Here is a 17463-nt window from a genome sequence, read left to right on the forward strand (position 1 = left end):
CAATGCTGCTCATGCCCTTTCTGTTCCCAAATCGAAAGTTAATGCCGGCTATGAAGAGCTGATTTCTTATATCCGTCAATCCCCTCTGGCAAGAGCCATTACCGGTGTACCTTCACGATTATATCCAGCCTGTTTGGCCAGATTCTGGTATACTGCCACCATGTCCACCACCGAATAGAACGTTCCATGTATTCATGGCATGGTGACTATAAGCTTACCCTGTTCCATTACTGTTGACGCCATTCGACGAGCTCTTCAATTACCCAATGGTCCATTTATAGATTCACCTACAAGTGATGAGTTTCGAAGGGAGGTACTGGAAATCATTGGCTACTCTCAACCAGTATCTCATACTCTACTCAGGAAACACATGCCACCACTATGGTATTATTTCTTTGGGTTGCTGACTTAGTGTATCAGTCACAAATCTGGCAGTTTTGATCAATGCTCAGATTATGAATTGAAGATGGGTCACGGGCTGCTGTTCAACCGTAACATAGATTATGCCAGTGAAATCTACTTAAGGTTAAGGGAAATGGTGCTTGCACCCAAACGAACACATCTAATCCCCTTTCCAAGGTTTTTGAGCCTTGTTTTTGAAAATGAGCTGGGTGAAGCTTACCAGCAGATTGCTGACAAATCATATAACCTGCCTCTTAAACAAGGGGGTATGCCAAAGGATAAGCCTACTGCTCCATATGCTACGTTGACACCAGCAATGCTTGAGTATCTAGCTGCTCAGGGTGGAGCTGCCCCATTGACTGCCTCTGGTGTTGCACCAGCTGAGGGGGAGGGTCTTCAGCGAAAGCCAGCTGTCAAGAGGAAGAAGCTAGCTACCTCAACTAGTACAACCACCATCTCACATACTGGTAATGCAGTAGTTGTATTAGAATCTAATGCTCTCTGATCACAAAGAACAGCCCTAGTCTTATATACTGACTACCCACTTCTAGTATTGGAATCCGTTTCTTAACTATTTCTTGGTAACAGGCAAATCCAAACGTGCAAGAGCTGGCTCCAAGCAAATCACAGGGGGAATTGCACCAGTCTCAACTGCTGCTCCTGCAAAGGATGTGGCTATGGAACCTGGTGCGTTTCTAGACCATACAGCAGAAAATTCTAACATAATTAAAAATCTTTTATCTGCTGACTTGAAAAATGAATGTGGAGTTCAAGGTATAACCCTGGCTCCCAAGCTGACTGGTTTTAAAACTAGTGTTAAGAAGAGTAGCAACCCATACTCCTCTAGCCAGACACTTCCACATTTTTCAAATTTGAACTTCATGTTATATCCTCTGCTGCCAGTACAATCAGCAGAGCACATACCAGACCCCCAAAGCAAACTTGAGCTGGCTCCTCATCGTGTTGAACCAGCACAGGATACTGCACAGCCATTATGTTACTCGAATCATGCTAAGAGTCTCACTCCTACATCATTACCAGCCAGAACTCTTACACTATCTGGGTCAACATGTGTCGCCAATGAGTCAGCAGAGTCACAGCTGTACTTACAGACACCTTATTCTGTCTCATTCGAAGGGCTGACCAAATCACCAGTCTGTCCCCAGAGACCAACACCAGATGCAATTGTTGAGTCAAATTTATTTGGTTCTACAGTTGTTAACCTAAAATGTTCTATTATTTCAGTTCTTAGCAGGGTAGATGAACAGGCAGAGGGGGAGCAAGTTAAAGATGTTATTATTCCTACTGAGCAGATTGCTACCTCTGCTACTGGTATTGGTGCTACTGTTTCTCCTACTGGTGGTGCTGATGCTAGTACTGTTGCTTCTACAGCTGCTAGTAATACTGCTCCCAGTATTGTTACTTCCACTACTACACCTGAAGTGGAAGATGAAATCATAGTGGATCCTCCTGTTCTTAAAAAGGTAATTGACAATATTGTCAAGGATGTTCTACTTGATGAACCTGTCACTGAACCAAAGGGTGACATTACGTCTGCTGCTGCTATCGATGCACAATATGTTATCATGGAAGCTGATACAAGTGCTACTTTTCTATCTGATGTTATCCTGGATGCTGGTAAAAGTGCTACTTTTCCATCAGATTCTGGTTCAGAGGATGATATTGTTCTGGAGGGTCCTGATTTTGTTAATGCTGGCTATGTTGGCTATGTTCCCACAGAACCAACGGTGGATACGGATTCTACTACTGGAGATGCTGCACAGTTACTCACCGATGCTACTGGTTCTACGGAACCCGTTATGGATGCTGGTACCTCTGCCATTGCCACTACTGACTCTTCTCAGGCTACTGTTTCTGCTAAGAAGAAACCCTATGTGTGCCAGGTGCCAGATCCTGATGAAGTTATCCCTAACTTCATCTATCGGGGAGCATCTATCACTCCCAGAGTTGCTCTGCTGGTGGATCAGCTAACTTTTGATCCTCAAACTGCCATAGTATCAGCCAGCAAATTGCCTCGCGAGGAGCTGACTGAACTATTATCTCAGCTTGACCAACCAGCTAGAGAAGAAGTTTATGAGAGGCTGGCTACTTTAGAACAGATAAACGAGCAGCCATTTTATCACTATTTTGGCATAGCTCCAGCTGCTTCTCCATGGCCTGGTACATGGAGGCCTCTCAAGTTCATCAGGGATCCCTCTACTGGTAAATATGTTATGCAAAATATTCCTGATTCGCCAGTACCTTCTGATTCATCAGCTTCTTCCTCATCATCTTCTTCTTCTGATGGTGATGCTGATAAAGGTACTGGTAAGGATGAACCAGCCACTCATGATAATGTGACTGGTTTCAAAGAAAAACCAGTGGATCTCACAGATGATACTGATCTTCATGCTAACAAGGATACTAGTGGTTCTAAGCCTTCGGGTGAAGGTAAAAATGATGGTGATCATGGTGACGAGTCAGCTCCTGACCTTCCACCTCCACCACTCCACATAAGTACTCTCGTGTCAGCTGCTTCTGACCAGCCCTCAACCAGCTATCTTAAATTTAATGCTGATGAGGTGGCTGATATTTCAACCTTCGTTGTACTTAGGACACTCAGAGAAGTTACACCAGATCTCCAAAACACCATTCGCACTGCTATTGATGATAGTGTAACTCAAGCCATCCGGAATGCTGGGCAAGTTACCTCTTCAAATATTGAGGCCCAGCTAGGACAGATACGTGCTTTTGCTGATCTTGCAGTATCAGCCATTGTCAAGCAACTGGAAGGGGAGGAGGAATTAAAGAAGCGAATCCTTTCTCACAATGAGTACATGGAGGACATTGCTAGCCTTAAAGCTGATTTGGAGGCTGCTAATCGCAGAGTCCTGTTTCTTAATGAAGAAAATGCCGTTCTGCATGAGAGATTGGAATCGCAGGAACAACAAATGGCTAACATGATTCCTGTCTCTGCCTATGTTCAAATGGTGGAGAATATGCAACGCCTGGCTTCTCTACAGGGTGATGTTAGGGCTATGGTTGAACAGATGGCCATGGGTGTTGCAAGGAATGAAGTTAGATCCTCCAACCTTCTCCTTAGACAATTTGGTGTGGATCCTGGTGCCCATCTCACTCCTGAAGTTGCTGATTGGAACAATTTTGCTTTCTCTGTTCCCAACTCAGATAGTGATCTTGATGCACAAGTCTCCCCTGTTCTTTCTCCTGCCCCTGCTGATGACAAAAAGGGGGAGAAGAAGAAATCTAAGAGTAAATCTAAAAAGAGAAAACAATCAGAGGGGGAGCATGAGCATGAAAAGGCTCCTAAACAACCAAGGAGGGATGGTGATGGTGATGGTCAAGACTCTGGCACTAAGCTCAGCAACGCTCATACTGAAACTGGTGTACAGGCAGCTGGTGGTTCTCAACCCAGTGAGTCTATTACATCAGTGGATGATATTGGTTCTGGCAGTAAGCCCAGTGATGTTTCTGATATGGCTGTTGCTAAAGCTCTTCTTGTCTCTCAGTCTATTGAAAGGAAAATGAAAAGAAAACTTGAGAGATATCAGAAGAGACAGCAAGACTTAAATGATGCCTTCAATGTCAAATAGGATGCCTATGTTGCTCTTAAACGCCACAGAATTGATCATAGGAGATGGCTGACCCAACAAAAGAAGGACATTGATGATGACCTGACTGGCATTGATCTCTACAAAAAAGAAGCACGAAAAAGAAATGCCAAGTTCATGATCAAATACGACAAAAAGAGGGCAAAGTTGTATGCTGAGCGTGCAGATAGAATTAAACGAATGACTCCAGAAGAAATGAAAGATTATCTTGCATCTACTGGATCAGGGGGAGGAGTTAGAGCTGATATTTTTATGAAATGGTTAGATGTTGTGTTAGAAACTAGCTCATCTCCTCGACCAACATCCACTGCTCAGCCAGCTACACAGCAACAACCAGCAGAAACAATCAATCTTGACGATGATGAAACTCAGGGGGAGCATCTTGCTATTGTTCCCTATCTGTCTCCACAAGAACCAGTATCAACACAAGAACCATCAGCTGAACCCAAGCCTATTGACAAACAAAGGGTGAAATCCACTCCAAGGGATAACCAGCCCCTCAGGAAAGGACCCCTATTTGAGGCAGCTGATGAAGATACTGTGACAGTTGTGCCAGATGATACTAATCAATTAGCTGGTACTGAAGACTCAGCAAGGAGTGCTGAGAAAGAAGACTCAGCCAGAAGTGTACTGCTGGGTGACACAAGTGTTGAAGACCCAGCCAAGGTGGTTGAGCTGGGTGCAAAATCAGATAATGATATGGTTGATCCTGCTGACTTTACTGTCTGGGGTAGAGAAGATCACTTATTTATTCAATCTCCTATCTCTCCTCGGACTCTCACTTATTTTAATAGAACAAAGGATAACCGTGTGAATCAATTCTCAGTAAGTTCATCTGGCATAGATGAATCAAACATGTATCCTCCATCTTCCCCTAAATGTCATGGTAAACACAGAACCTGGGAAGATGAATCAGTTGACCATAGTGAGCCGAATCTTTTCAGAATGAATCCAAATGAAAGAGAAGCTTACAGGCTGGAGATCACTGTTCCAGAATTGCTTGAGCAAAGACAAGCAGAGCTTAATGAAAGAATACGCCAAGTCAGATTGCTGCATCATCCTCTTGATCAGCCACTATACATCGTTGCCTTGACCTTTGGCGTTGATATTGGTGTATATTTGAATAACAGTGGTCGAAGGCTCTCCACTGATAAGGAGAAAGCTCAATTTCATGAAGCTCATCAGTTGGGTATGGATCTGAAAGAGTATCAGGTTACTCTAAGAACTGAAGATGGAAGAAAAATGATTGAAGCAGTTAGATCTCTAAAAATTAGCCACACTGATTATCTGCTAGGCTTAGTGGCAGAATAGCAAAGAAGAGAGGCTGCTAATGCTGAACTTACTGAGAGATTAAGGCTTCAGTAAATAGAAGACAAGTTGGCTGTCGATGAAAAGGAAGAGGCTGAGTCCTTTAAACTAATTCAAGCCATTGTCAAAGAATAGGATAAGGCACTTGATGAGAAGGAAGCTGCTGAGAAAGCACCTGCTACTGCTCCTATAAAACATGTCAGTACTATTGAAGTCCCTGATCATTATTACAGGAGCAGATATGGTGATGTAATGAATAGAAGATCAAATCCCAGCCGGATCATCAAAGTGAACAGAGGGTCAAAAAGAGCCTTCAACGTGATGAGGGATAATAATGTTCAAGAAAGGATTAACTATGATGAGTTAAGATCCTTTGGATTTAGTGAATAGATGGAGATACTGGAGTATTTTATTGGCAAAGGTGATAGTGCCATCAAAAAGACAATTAAATCTGAACTCCAACAGCTCTTCAACAAAGCCACGAAGTTTGGGAATGCACCAGCAGTAGATGTAGAACAGGTTCTTTCTCAAAAATTTAAAAGACGTCAATCTACTGGTGAAGGACCAACCGGAAGAGGCCCCATCATTCTACCTCCTTCTATCCCTGTTTTTGACCCAGCTGAGATACCTATTCTGTTCTATGAATCCTGGAGAATCAAACAAGAGGAGCTATCTGAAGAAGAACGGGACAAAGATAAAGATAGATAGTCTCCTATATGCTTAAATTGAATCTTTTGTCTAACTCACTTTTCATTCTTTTATCACTGTATTTAATGTTTATATCCTGTTGTAATGAAAGTGAAATGAGTTTATCTTCAAAATCATATCGAATTATAAGATATAGATAACTCAGCAAAAGATCCCAAAACAAACTTAAAAAGGGACAATCTCACTGCATATTCTTATTTGTTCCCTTGTTGCTGGCTTTAGTGTTTTCTCTATATGTCATAGGTTTTGTCATCATCAAATAGGGGGAGATTGTTGAGTCCCCAAAATAATTAAGGATTTAATTATGACAAAACTGTAATTTATTTACACTAAAATGTTATGTGCAGCCAGCACAAGTTTGTTTATGTTGTTTATGTACAGTCAGCTAATATAGCTGTGTCGAGTGTGTAGTATGCTGGCTGTTCTACCAGCACAAGGTAGAATGTATTCTTCGAATCAGCATAGGATGAGTACTCAGCTAATTAAGAATATCAAGTGACTCAGCATATGAAGAACTAGTAGATCTGGATAGCAGCATACAACACAAGACAACCATGCTCCATTACAAGCATGGTAGTTTCCCAGAGTGGTCTACATCAACGCACTATTCAACAGAAGTCGAAGACAAAGTTGAACAGAAAAGGACAGGATTCGGCGGCTGACAAGTGACCTTACAAGACCACGTGGGAATGCAGAAGTGGAACGCATGTGCATACATGTGTTATACTTTATTCATACCTAGGGAACACAACATTCCATTTGTTTAAATCAAATGGTAGTGCCAAACCGAATTGGTGTGTTCCTGTAAATAGCTACCTAAGAGGAAAGAAGGAGAGCACGCCTTCTGACACAATTGTCCCCACAAGTACAAGGCATCCAATGTACTAGTGGACAATAGATTAATTACACGGACAATAGGACTACTATATATTGTTGTATGCACTGTTGTATCAACTAGTGGTGTGGGTTTCATTATTTAGAGTCATAAACGTGTAATAGCTTTTAGTTTACCTCTTAGCTATAATCTAGGTATTCTGTATCAACCAACTATCATTCCGCCAAGGATAGTTGTAATTCTTTGTGATTCAATCAATAAAGAATAACCGTTGAAAATTACCTGTGACTCTATCTAATTTGCATGCTTGAATACATAATCGAGTTTAACTGTTTAGTTAATTGAAAAGTAATTGTATTCACCCCCCCCCCCCCCCCTCTACAATACTCCTGTTGTTATTAAGGGACCAACAGGCACGTATAAGACTTTAGCTGAAATGATGAATAGGGCTCTTATGAGGGAACACGAACTTAGGAAGAAAGCCGCGTTTAAATGAATGTTAGATCAAGATTCAAGGTCAACACAAAGTATGAGCTCGAAGAAGGGTAAGTTTAATTCCGAATCTCCACACAAGTCAAAAGGGGGTTTCATGACGGGGAAGAGTAGTGGTAAAGAAGTGAAGACGTGTAATAGGTGTGGTAAGAATCATGCGGGCGAGTGTAAAGCGGGTACTACCGATTGTTATTCATGTGGGAAGCCGGGTCATAGAGCCGCCGAGTGTCCTAAGAAAGGAAAACAATGTTACTACTATTTTGAAAAGGGTCATTTTCAACCTGAGTGTCCGGATTATAAGAAAGATTTGGCAAGTGGTAGTGTTAAGGAAGAGGTTAAAATGGAACCAAAGACTAGTGATAGCCGACCAAGAGCCCGAGCTCATCAGATTACCGCACTTGAAGCGAAGGAGTCCCAAAATGTGGTGTCAGGTACCTTTATTGTAAATTCTTTACCTGCGCATGTTTTGTTAGATTTCGGTGCTACGCGGTCGTTTGTTTCTTATTCTTTTTGTAAACATTTTGACATGACCCTAAGTATGTTAGAGCATCCTTTAGAGGTTGAGATAGCGGATAATAAAACCGTTATGGTGTATAGTATAATTAAGGGATGTGAAATTATTTTGAATGATGAAAAGTTTGTCATAGATTTGATACCCATGCATATGGGAGAATTTCAAGTAATTGTGGGTATGGATTGGTTAGATGACAATGAAGGGATAATTTTGTGTCGTAAGAAAATTGTGTTAGTTCAATCACCAAGTGGGAAAGTTATATGGATTTATGGCGAACGGGCTAGGCGTGCTATTCCTATATGCACGTATGCTAGAGCAAAAAGATTTTTGTCTCATGGGTGTTGTGCGTTTTTGGCACATGTGGTTGATAATTCGAAGAAGGTTGTTGAAATAAGTGATGTACCGATAGTTAATGAGTTATCGGATGTGTTTCCGAATGAGTTTCCCGGTGTACCTCCCGAATGAGAGGTAGAGTTTAGAATAGATTTAATTCCCGGAGCCACGCCAATTGCCAAAGCACCTTATCGATTAGCCCCATCGGAAATGAGAGAAATGATGACTCAACTACAAGATTTGATAGATAAAGGTTTTATACGTCCTAGTAGTTCACCTTAGGGAGCTCCGGTTTTGTTTGTAAAAAAGAAGGATGGGACAATGAAAATGTGTATAGATTATCGTGAATTGAATAAGGTCACTATTAAGAATAAATATCCATTGCCGAGGATAGATGATTTGTTTGATCAATTGCAAGGTGCATGTTTCTTTTCAAAGATAGATCTAAGGTCGGGTTATCATCTAATAACCCGAACTAATCCATCCGGACAACGTCCATATTGATTATAAACGAATTACAAAAGTTAATAACATTGCGAGGTTCTTGACCTCTATATGATACATTTTACAAACGTTGCATTTATCCTTAAAAGGCAATCTATCATTACATCGAGATTTGACATATCCACCTAACACTTCATAATAACCAAATGACCTAATCTGTCATTTACTTAACAATAGTCTCTAATGAACTTCAGTGACTCGAATGCAACGTCCTTGTATCATGGCTTAAAGGGTCCCAAGTAGTATCCTTAACATGAGCTAATGCACAGCGGAAGTCTTAATTCATACCTGAGAATAACATGCTTTAAAACGTCAACATAAAGTTGGTGAGATATATAGGTTTGATGCTAGCAACGATATAATAACCATGGACCACAAGATTTCATATATAAACATTTAATAAAAATATTCTAAGTGGTTGAGCACTTGGTAACCATACTTAACATTTATTCACGTCGCATATTCCCTTTATTATGAAATCTTACTACACTGTACCAAGTGTAGTCACGAAACGAAGTACTGTGCAACCGTTGAATACTGGTCGTCTAGTCCGGTTGGGGTTGTCAGGCCCGATAGATCTATCAACAGGATTCGCGTTTACAATACCGCTGTAAATATTAGTTACCAAGCTACAGGGAAGTATGCCAGTGGTACAACTCAACGTAGAATATATTTTTCAGTTACTTGTGTCCATAACGTAAAACATAAAATACATGTATTCTCATCCCGAAATATTTAGAGTTTAAAAAGTGGGACTATATACTCACTCTTGTCTTGAAGATAGATAATTTCGACTTGGTCTCCGATTGATATCACGAACCTATCCATATATAATATATCAAAACCTTTTCTTTTTAAACAATCGTCACATATATATACTTATAATACTTTTAATACTTTTAATAATTCCTTAGTCCGTAGTTAGCAGTTCGATGTTAGTAATTCAATTTTAATAGTTCATATTTAGGTGTTTAATAAACCCCCAATGAAATAAATAAAACCCCATCGTATATGTATTGGTCGAGATTAATCTTGACCCACGGTACCGGTGTTGTCAAATGACGTGTTGCGTACATAAAGTACCGGTGTTGTCAAATGACGTGTTGCGTACAATCATGGGATCTTATGATTAATCTTCTCGTGTTATTTACGGGTGATCCTGAACCATATAAAATTAAATTATGAGTACATATATATAAAATATCATGTTATTTTAGAAAGATGTGATTTATTTAATTTTTCTCCAATTATTTTCGTGGCTAAACTAGTCTTAGATATCCGATCTCGTTTTGGTCATAGTTTCTTCGTTACAACTCCGTTTTCGTTGGTTCAACTTGCCACTTCCTTGGATCGAGTCCCTCTTTAAGAATATGAACTGTAAATACCTTAGTTTGTATTCGAAAACACAGGTCATAGGTCAAACTTTGGTGAAACTTATGAAGTTAATCATTTTCCATTATGTAAACAACCTTAAATGATTATTTTTCTAAAAATACTTATACTTTGAATTAAATCATGAAATTTTTATGTGTTAACATATTCATAAGAAATATCATTTTTCCAGAAAATAAACCTTCAATTCAAGGTTCAAAATAGTTTTTAATTATCCAACCCAAAACAGCCCCCGGTTGCACTCCGACGTCGTAAAAACAGTTTTTAAGGTGTTCTTTGAAAAACAAAGTTATACCTTGTTAAATTAGCACATATTTATGTTATATTACAGGTCTTGAAGTATTTTAAAAGTTAAGTTAGAAGGATCTATTTAGTTTGCAAACAAGTTTGAAAACATTCAAACTATGTTCTTGTTGTTAAAATTTTATACCACAAAATAAGATAGCTATATATATATGAATCGAATAAGGTTATGAACAAAGTTACTACCTCAAGTTACTTGGACAAGATTGCTGTAAAAGAGGAGTAAAAACCTAGAACCAAAAGAGTGATGGAATTGGATGAAAGATTGGAAGTAAACTTGTATAGTTGGAAGAATTTTTGAAGTGTTCTTGAAAGGATTTTCTTATGATGTTTAAATGTTGTTTTTGAAGCTAGTTCATGATGAAAATTTGCTGGAGTGTTTAAGGGATTTTTTTCTTTCTTAAAAGAGTGTGTTTTAGTTAAAGGAAATGTGTAGTAAAATGGAAATGGAATGGAGTATAAATGGTGGTGTAAAAGGTGTATAAGTTTGTAATTTTGTGAAAAAATCTTTTAATCATGTGAAATTGTCATACTAGATAACAAAAGTAGTTACCTTATACATAAGGCATGAACAAGGGCTGGTTGGTGGTGATTTGATGTGTATATACCAATAGTAAATATGTATAAAAGCTAGGTATGATACGAGTACATATACTCTAGATATACGTATAGAAATCTTTGTGAAAACGGAACGAGGATTCAAATATAGCTATCTTTTGTGAATATACTTATATTGTTTTATGTATTTAAGTCCTTAAAAAGGTGATTAAATACATTATATATACGATATATGTATAAACATTATAGGTCATAAGTATTATGTCAAATAACGTTACGTATGGTTATCGTTTTAAAAACTTAAGTTAGTAGTTTCAAAATATACTTTTAACTTATTGTTATTAATACAAAATAAGATATTAAAACATTCTTAGATCATGTTAAATATGTATATATACATATATATACACAAACGTATAATTATCATATATTGTATAGTTCGTGATATCATCGGTCAAACTAGACGGTCAAACGTTGTGTAAAACTCTTTTCGAAAACATAAGTCTCAACAATTTGGATTGCTTATCATGTTGGTAAGGTTTAATTTATGTAAATATTAATCTTATAAGTATAGAACGATCGAAAAAGTGCGGGTCATTACAGATTTCAAACTTTCTAGACTCAACATTAGGGTTTTTGCTTATCGTGTCGGAAACATATAGAGATTAAGGTTTAAATTTGGTCGGAAATTTCCGGGTCGTTACAGTACCCACCCGTTAAAGAAATTTCGTCCTCGAAATTTGGTAGAGGTTGTCATAAATAACAATAGGAATGTTTTCATGACGAATATGAGGTAATAATGAAATTTTATCATTATTGAAAGATTTAGATAAAACGATTCGGTTATGTGAGACGCACGAGTGAAGATATCACAAAAGAGTGAAATGAATAAATATAGAATTGTTGTAACCGATGACGTGATTATGATCGATTTCCGGGATTTAAGGGTTTTAAAGAAAATTTTATGTAATAAGATTTAGTTTTGCGGCGATCAGGATCTTCTTTGATTTAACGCGGCAATCTGTTTTGATTTCTTTGTCGAATATTTCACTATAAATTTACCTCCTTCCCTTTTTTACTTCCCACATCTTCTATTCTTTCTCTTTAGTTCCTACTTTAAGACATTCGCTAATATGCTCCATCCCATTCTAATCCTTGTTATATTTCTAACTTTCATATCTTTTATTCTTCTTTTTCATCTATCTCCAGAAGAATCTATTCTCTTTTATCCTTTCCTTGGAATTATAATGTTTTTAATTCTCCCGTGCCTTTACGTTGCAATACGTATTGATATGCACGGTTTGTAGTTTCAGGGTTGTTGTTAGGTTTTATATCTTCCCTTATATTTCGATGTTCCTACTCCTGTCCCTTAAAATCATTGTCATCCACAGTTAATGCTCCCTCTTATTTGCTGTGGTTTATGTTCCTATTTCTATTCTGAGGTTTTGTCCCTTCGTTTCTTCTTCCCGTCCTCGAGCCAAGCGAACATTGGTCCGAAATTCGTAGGTAGGAAATTTGGAATGAACCTAGCTATTGGTTTTAGAATGAAATTGTAATGGCACGATCTTGATTCGTTAAATTACTCGAATATTCCGGAAAAATAGAACTATCAAGGTGATACGTTCTAATATGTTTGGAGACTTGATAGAATGTAAGAGCCGTGTAACATGGTACATGATGACGGTACTGTGAATCATCACATTCCATTAGAAACTTAACAGGACTTACTGTAATATAATGAAGTTGATCAAGTTTCATTATATTATACTAATTCATGCATCAGTTCCCAACACTACTTCAAATCATTTATATTTTAATCTCGGAGGTTTCAGAATTTAGAAAATAACACAGTTTCTTTTATATTATAACGCAGATGTTACGGAGAGATAAATGATCGCAGATAGGAATAGTTGTGAAAATATCTCCAGAAATATGAAAAATATGTATAACGAATGATATGAAGATATCTTATAATATCCAAGATAAGATGATGATGAAGAATATCATCCGGGCAAGGTTTAGAATAAAGAGTAGGGTTCTTACTGACGGTTTCAGCAGGTACGGAATCGTTTGTATTCTTTGAGAGCAGGTTCAGTCCCTGTGATTTATCCACAGCCTCTTTCATACTTTGCTTCATCCGTTTTCTAGTTCCAAACCTTCTCTTTTTCTTAACTTTACCACCTTACTATTCTTTGTCATCAAACTTTTGACCGTTAAGGTCGTTTACAGTTTTTGCTGCTTCGTTAGCATTTCAAGAACTATTTCATAGTCCCGGGTGTTTTTCAGAAACTTCACGTTCAGAATATGAAATTCTTAGAGATAGACATTATAGGTATGATGGAAGAAGTTCCGCGAGATTTTCAAAATACTGATTGCTGATTTTGCCAAAAGGATAACGATCTGCTGGTGCATCTGTTGATGTTGTCGAGGGATATAAAAGGTTTTCCGGTAATGATGGCGAAAGGACAAGGTATAAATATCATGATTATAATAGAAATAGTCTCACTGAAAAGTCGAAGTGGAGCTGTGACAAAATTAGCTTCTTGAAAAAGAATTGTAGGGTTGTTTTTGCTAATAAATGGCAAAGGATTCAATACGTTATGTGTTAAACTATGAATTTGGGTTCGAGAGTTCTTCAGGTGTATAACTATATGTATAAATCTTTCTTCCGTAGACGAGGTGCGGTTTGTTCAGCTTCTCGATCAAGATGTTTTTAAGAATCATGAAAAGATTCGAACGTGAAATGGTAATTGTCGAGGTACAAATGAGGTTTAAGATGAAATCAAGTGGCAAACTTGAAGAATTGTTTAGTTTCATATGTTATAATCAACAATTTAATTCATTTTAATTGTCCAGAGTTAGCAGTTCAATAGTCCAATAGTTCAATAATATATATATGTATATAATATTCGAATTAATTAATACGTATCGTGACCCGTGTACCGGTCTCAGTGTCAATCACAACTCAAAGTATATATATACATTTTGGAATCAACTCCAACCCTGTATAGCCAACTCCCACCTTCACGTATAGAGTGTCTACGGTTGTTCCGAAATATATATATAGATGGGTCAATATGATAAGTCGAAACCTTGTATACGTGTCCCGTTGTTTAAAGTGCGAAAAATAAATAAATATATATCATGACCCATTATACAACGTGTTGTCTCAGAATTAATCCGACGTATTGTTGTACATGTGTCCCGACAGTATGTACAATGCAGAAATTAAATGACGATAAATAAAATTTCGAGAATGTAAATTGCGATAAATTAAATGTTAGCCGGGAACAGTTAGCTAGGAACAGTTGGCGTGGAATCTTAACCATATTTCAATTAATTAATCCGTTTGTTTCTAACAAATTTTATTATATCCAATGTTTTCTTCGTTATGCCACTTGTTGGATTCTGATAGGTAAAAATCCAAATATGAAATTTGAATGGAAATGGTTATTCTGTGGGGAACGGATACGTATACCGGTAGTTGTAAGTAAGGTAGTAAATGATCGTTGAATCAGATTTGAAGAATGTACAGTGTAACTTATTAATGTGAAATCCAAATATTCCTCGGGTGCTACCCACCCGTTAAAATATTTTCATCATTAACAGTTTGTACGAAAGAATGTTTAATTACAATCTTTATTAAAATATACTTGCATATATTTTTTCTTCAGATGTAATTATGGATTTAATGAGTCAATAAGGTATTAAACTCATTTGATTTATCGTTAGCACTGGATTACATGATCTCTAAAACATTAGAGATTACATGATTGCCATGTCGAACGAAGATATATGAGATAAAACGTAAAGCGAAGGTAATCGATATAGAACGATATGTCGAACGAAAATTAAGTAGATAGAATGATACGTAGAATGGTGATTATACTCAAGGTATAGTTTATGACGTTAAGGTTTACGACGCGGTTGTGGCTGCTGCTGGTGTTTGTAACCGTCGCACAATATTCTCCATAGCCGTCACACGAGCGCGAAGTTCGTTAACTTATGCTTGTACACCGGGATGATTGGCGATTGAAGCGAGCGGATGTATAAGATTCGAAATATGAGATGGTATGTAATTTATGATGAGATATCCGGAAAAAGGGGAAAAGAAATGGTTTCTCGAACAGGTTCGTCGGTAAGTGTTTCAGGTTTATTGCCAAAAGAACAATTTAGTGGATGGAAAGGATCCTCGATGTGAAATGATTTTCGGATGTCGTATGATATTCTAACTTTATAGAATATCTATATATATTACCAAAGATTTCATAGACTTCAGAGGAATTTACGGCATATGTCAGGCAAATCTAAGATGCGCTAAGATGTGAATTTCGTCTATACACTATCGATGCACTAAATGCAGTAAGACGTGTCTAGACTAGAGAATGATAGGCAGGCAATTCCCTAAGGATGATAAGCAGATGGTTTCCGACTAGAAATGATAAGCAAAACTTTTTAGCAGGTAGATACGGTCAAAGTCCAGACTCACTAATGTATCCTAACAACTACCAGTTAGACACACTAATGCAAGGCCTGGTTCGCTAAGACCAACGCTCTGATACCAACTCTAATAACCCGAACTAATCCATCCGGACAACGTCCATATTGATTATAAACGAATTACAAAAGTTAATAACATTGCGAGGTTCTTGACCTCTATATGATACATTTTACAAACGTTGCATTTATCCTTAAAAGGCAATCTATCATTACATCGAGATTTGACATATCCACCTAACACTTCATAATAACCAAATGACCTAATCTGTCATTTACTTAACAATAGTCTCTAATGAACTTCAGTGACTCGAATGCAACGTCCTTGTATCATGGCTTAAAGGGTCCCAAGTAGTATCCTTAACATGAGCTAATGCACAGCGGAAGTCTTAATTCATACCTGAGAATAACATGCTTTAAAACGTCAACATAAAGTTGGTGAGATATATAGGTTTGATGCTAGCAACGATATAATAACCATGGACCACAAGATTTCATATATAAACATTTAATAAAAATATTCTAAGTGGTTGAGCACTTGGTAACCATACTTAACATTTATTCACGTCGCATATTCCCTTTATTATGAAATCTTACTACACTGTACCAAGTGTAGTCACGAAACGAAGTACTGTGCAACCGTTGAATACTGGTCGTCCAGTCCGGTTGGGGTTGTCAGGCCCGATAGATCTATCAACAGGATTCGCGTTTACAATACCGCTGTAAATATTAGTTACCAAGCTACAGGGAAGTATGCCAGTGGTACAACTCAACGTAGAATATATTTTTCAGTTACTTGTGTCCATAACGTAAAACATAAAATACATGTATTCTCATCCCGAAATATTTAGAGTTTAAAAAGTGGGACTATATACTCACTCTTGTCTTGAAGATAGATAATTTCGACTTGGTCTCCGATTGATATCACGAACCTATCCATATATAATATATCAAAACCTTTTCTTTTTAAACAATCGTCACATATATATACTTATAATACTTTTAATACTTTTAATAATTCCTTAGTCCGTAGTTAGCAGTTCGATGTTAGTAATTCAATTTTAATGGTTCATATTTAGGTGTTTAATAAACCCCCAATGAAATAAATAAAACCCCATCGTATATGTATTGGTCGAGATTAATCTTGACCCACGGTACCGGTGTTGTCAAATGACGTGTTGCGTACATAAAGTACCGGTGTTGTCAAATGACGTGTTGCGTACAATCATGGGATCTTATGATTAATCTTCTCGTGTTATTTACGGGTGATCCTGAACCATATAAAATTAAATTATGAGTACATATATATAAAATATCATGTTATTTTAGAAAGATGTGATTTATTTAATTTTTCTCCAATTATTTTCGTGGCTAAACTAGTCTTAGATATCCGATCTCGTTTTGGTCATAGTTTCTTCGTTACAACTCCGTTTTCGTTGGTTCAACTTGCCACTTCCTTGGATCGAGTCCCTCTTTAAGAATATGAACTGTAAATACCTTAGTTTGTATTCGAAAACACAGGTCATAGGTCAAACTTTGGTGAAACTTATGAAGTTAATCATTTTCCATTATGTAAACAACCTTAAATGATTATTTTTCTAAAAATACTTATACTTTGAATTAAATCATGAAATTTTTATGTGTTAACATATTCATAAGAAATATCATTTTTCCAGAAAATAAACCTTCAATTCAAGGTTCAAAATAGTTTTTAATTATCCAACCCAAAACAGCCCCCGGTTGCACTCCGACGTCGTAAAAACAGTTTTTAAGGTGTTCTTTGAAAAACAAAGTTATACCTTGTTAAATTAGCACATATTTATGTTATATTACAGGTCTTGAAGTATTTTAAAAGTTAAGTTAGAATGATCTATTTAGTTTGCAAACAAGTTTGAAAACATTCAAACTATGTTCTTGTTGTTAAAATTTTATACCACAAAATAAGATAGCTATATATATATGAATCGAATAAGGTTATGAACAAAGTT

This window comes from Rutidosis leptorrhynchoides, chromosome 11 (genome assembly GCF_046630445.1).
Source record: "Rutidosis leptorrhynchoides isolate AG116_Rl617_1_P2 chromosome 11, CSIRO_AGI_Rlap_v1, whole genome shotgun sequence".
NCBI lineage: Eukaryota > Viridiplantae > Streptophyta > Magnoliopsida > Asterales > Asteraceae > Rutidosis > Rutidosis leptorrhynchoides.